The sequence below is a fragment of the Lycium barbarum genome, chromosome 9 (genome assembly GCF_019175385.1).
Source record: "Lycium barbarum isolate Lr01 chromosome 9, ASM1917538v2, whole genome shotgun sequence".
NCBI lineage: Eukaryota > Viridiplantae > Streptophyta > Magnoliopsida > Solanales > Solanaceae > Lycium > Lycium barbarum.
In genome coordinates this window covers 9,381,450-9,386,019 of record NC_083345.1, presented here as the reverse complement: position 1 = coordinate 9,386,019, position 4,570 = coordinate 9,381,450, and positions in this window count along the sequence as shown.

The following is a 4,570-nucleotide window of genomic DNA, read 5'->3' as shown; positions in this document are numbered from 1 at the left end:
TATTACAACAAACTTACTTAAAACTAGAGGGCCCTCTAAGTACTACATTTACATTAGAACTAGTCTGAGAGTGCACCATACTACTGCTTCTAAGTTTAATACAACAAAGCCTACACGAAACATTAATGCTACAGTCCCGATGTTTACAAAAACTAATATTAGGAGACTGGGCTGTAGCTGTACACGTAGTTTGTGCCATATGACCAAAAGGTTGCGTAGAGACTCGACTTATGGAAACACTGCCTTTCAAATCACCCCGTGATAGAGTGTTGTTACATTTGGGTGGGATCGGGCGGGGTCTTTTGCCATGTGGATTGAGAAAAAAAAATCCATGTGGATTAAGTTAAATATCATGTCATATTTTATTGGTCAAATATTTATTGGGTGACTTTTGATGTGATATAGGGAGAGTTGGGTGACTTTCTTGTTACAAAATAAAGAAACATCACTTTCGGAGGTCATTACCCATAGTTGGTGACCTTGTGTATTACTACCTCCGTAAATTGTCCAAACGTAACTCACAGCTGAAGTTTTAGTATCACAGGTTACTCCACTAATACCACTCAAATGCAATCTCAAATATTAGATAGTTTATACAAATCAAAGATATTGGAAAGACAAAAATAACAAAGCAGATCAGAATACAATCCACGTTACCAGGTGTTCTGCTAATTAGATACAAACTACTTAAATGCTATACATATCCAACCAAGCAGCAAGAAAAGATATTTGGGTGATATATTTTATAGAGCTAATACTTACAATTTAAATAACTAAATAAAAGCCAATGGCAGGCTGTTAGCTTACAGCCAAAATAAAAATGGACCTTGCCAGTTAGGGGCGGATCCACCCTTTAGGGTGGGGGTGGCATGATACCCCCTAGATTAATAATTTTTTTTATATACTTATGTTGTAATTTGCTTAAATTAGATTAAATATTTGATCCTGTCACCCTAGTCATAAATTAGATAAAGGTGTCACGGCTGGTAGACACAAGTTTGAATCTATCTTGAACATTTTTCGACTCCCATTTTTCTTTGTGCTTTTTACTTCCTTTGTACCTGTAATTCTCTTATCGGCTCTCCTAATTTTCTATTTATCTTTTTATTATTTATGTTGTCTTTCCTTTTTTCTATTATTTTATTTGTGATCTCTAATGAGAACACACAAATAGAAACTTCAAAACTCCTTAATATTTAAGCATTTTTCTTAATCTCAAATCTGTGAGTATTTAAATCGAAAAACTTGGGTCTCAATGGAAATTTTGGATTGAGATCAAAATTCAATATTATTTTTTTATAATTTCTTTTGTTTACGACTCCCTCCGTACATGTTTACTTGTCTATATTTGACTTGGGACGCTCTTAATAAGCAATAAATAAAATGAGAAATGAATTGGAGTACTTAATAATAAGGGTAAAATATGTATAAAATGGTAAATTATATCTTGGTTTTTCAAACTATATAACTTACAAGTAAAAGTGGACATATACTTTTAGTATACTGGACAAATTAAAATGGACAGAGGGAGTGTATTATAAAAATTTATGCTATTCTATAATTGTTAAGTTCAATTTAAATTACTTTACTACTTAAATTGTGATGGAATTTCGTAAGCACTGCTTAGAAAAAACATGAAAATTATGATTTATTTTTTAGAATTTGTACTTTATCTATTCTACATTTACTTGGTGTATTTACCTATTAAAGAGTTTTTCTATTATTTTTCTTATTTTGATCGATGTAATTCCCTTATTGAAGATGTTATTTTAATTGTGCAAATTCATTTTTTAATATGCATAAGAGATGCAAGTCCCTAGGTGAAAATGTTGATTTTATTTCTATTGTTAATGAGTGTGATTCCTTGTTTAAGATGTTAATTATGTTCGTTTCTTGATTTTTGAGATGTAATTTCATATTTGCAAATAAAAAAAAACTATTAAATTAACCCGAATAAACTAAAAAGAGATGTATTCGACCCAAATACACGTTCCTACCAAGATATACATTGAAGAAAATTGTGGCACTCGCTACCTTCAAATCCTAGATCCGCCTTTGTTGCCGGTTGCCACAAGTTAATAAAGACGGCATGGTTTTGAATTTATCAATTTTGGTTGTGCTTTTACCTGTTAACAGATGATTTGGGTCCACATATATAGGAAATGCTTATTAATCGAACTGAGAACACTAATAGGTAAATCATGAATTAAAATAAAAGTTGTCATCTGAAAGAAGTTGAATAGTTAATATTATTTGTTATAAATTTCCAAAATCACAAAAGAAATATATAGTGTTTCTTCTTTTCCAACGAAGGGCGAAGTAATTCATAACACAGAGAGACTCTTCTAATATAGGTAAATACGAAGCTTTTCTCTGCTTATAAATGTCATGAACACCAAAATATGGGATTTTCCTAATATTGGCATCTGCAAATTCTCAACTCTTCCCTTAATGATAAATACAATAGTAAAACGTATCAATCCTAAGTAAGTCAACTATATGAAATCTCACTTCTTCAATATTTAAACTCAACTCATATCATCACCATACCAAATAAACATAAAGTAAAATATAAGTTAATAACAATAATATTATTATGGCTGAAGACTTGAAGTATTATTTTCATTATTTATATGGTTTCATTTTAGCATTAATTTCTTGACAGAATGTCAATACACCAGTCATACGAAGAAGAAAAAAGCTGCAACATTAGATTAATGCATTCCAATTTATCCCACATCGCCTTATATAACGAATGGCTTAATACCTAGATGGACCCTTAAACTTGACATGTTTTGTAAGATAGGCATATAAACTTATAAGGTGACCAGATAGACACTTAAACTTACTCAAAGTGTATTTTTCAAGTTTTTCAGTTGTTTTGAAAACAAAAACTATATTTTTCAAACACTCACAATTTTCATGGCCAAACAAGCCCTAAATATATCACAAAATATTTTTTTTAAAATGCAAAAATAAGGCAAACACATATACATGAGACTATAAATGTGCACTTAAACCAATAAATACTCGCTAATCGCAATTTTGCAGCTTTCAATTAACTCAGATTTTTTTTTTTACACTTGAATAATTAAAAAACAATAACTTTAACCAATAAAAATCCTTAAAAAAAGAAATTTCAAATTAAGAAATTTCTAAGTTCAGTATTTCAAGTGTAAAAGAAATTTCAAATTAAGAAAACTGTAAAGCCGAGAAGAAAATCCTTAAAAAAAGAAATTTCTTAATTTTAAATTTCTTTTTTTAAGGATTTTTATTGGTTAAAGTTATTGTTTTTTAATTATTCAAGTGTAAAAAAAAAACCGAGTTACTTGAAAGCTGCAAAATTGCGATTAGCGAGTATTTATTGGTTTAAGTGCACATTTATAGTCTCATGTATATGCGTTTTCCTTATTTTTGCATTTTAAAAAAAATATTTTGTGATATATTTAGGGCTTGTTTGGCCATGAAAATTGTGAGTGTTTGAAAAATATAGTTTTTGTTTTCAAAACAACTGAAAAACTTGAAAAATACACTTTGAGTAAGTTTAAGTGTCTATCTGGTCACCTTATAAGTTTATATGCCTATCTTATAAAACATGTCAAGTTTAAGGGTCCATTTGGGTATTAAGCCTATAACGAATTGATGGCTATATAATAATGCAACGCCGAGCTCAGCAACCCACTGAGTGGATGTTGAGCTGCACCAAATGGTTGGGCTTGGTAGGCTAAGATCTGGCCTGCCTGTTCCAAGCTGCCCAAGCAAAAGTTATGGGTTTATTTATTCCTGAAGTGGGCCGGACTAGGTGAGGTTGGTTCAACAGACCAACGAATAGGTCCCGCTCTATGGGCTCTCTTCTCCAATTAAACTTCCAGATGTTTTCTAATTGGGCTTGGCCCAATCCAACCATTTTTCACACAAATTTTTGGGTCCTTTGTACGTTTGGTCTTTAATTTTTGTCCCTCGTAAGTCATAACAAACAAACTTTCGCAAGGCATAAGTTTATATTATTCCCATTATAATAATCTTACAAGGTATGCCCCAACATGACCAGTTTCTAAAGAGGGACATAAGTTAAAGACCAGCCCTTTTGGAGGCCAAATCATGCAATTTCTTCAAAAAATTCAAAGTTTACACGTATTTAGGCATCTGCTTTCTTTCGATGTGTCCAAATACGTCTCTTACTAACAATTAGTTGCTCATACTAAACTTACAAATTGGTCTTTTATTGTTGCAAAGACCATAAAGTAGCTGTTGTCTTAAATTAGATTATTGTTGTTGAAAAAAAAAATGTGCGGTACTTGTTTCTTATATTAGCCAATTACACCGATGACCTTCACAAATGGAAATAAGTATCTTTAGGGGAAATCCATTTTACACTCATCCGATGTTTGAATCAATTTTAATGTACTTTATCATGATTAAGTAATATGTATGGTAAAAATGCATATTATTTTACTATAGTCAGGTGATAAAAGAATATGTGTAATACACGTCATGTTATCATTAATTTGAAGTAAACATCGGGCACATATAAACTTTTATTGTCTTTACTAGCATGCAGGGAATCTCA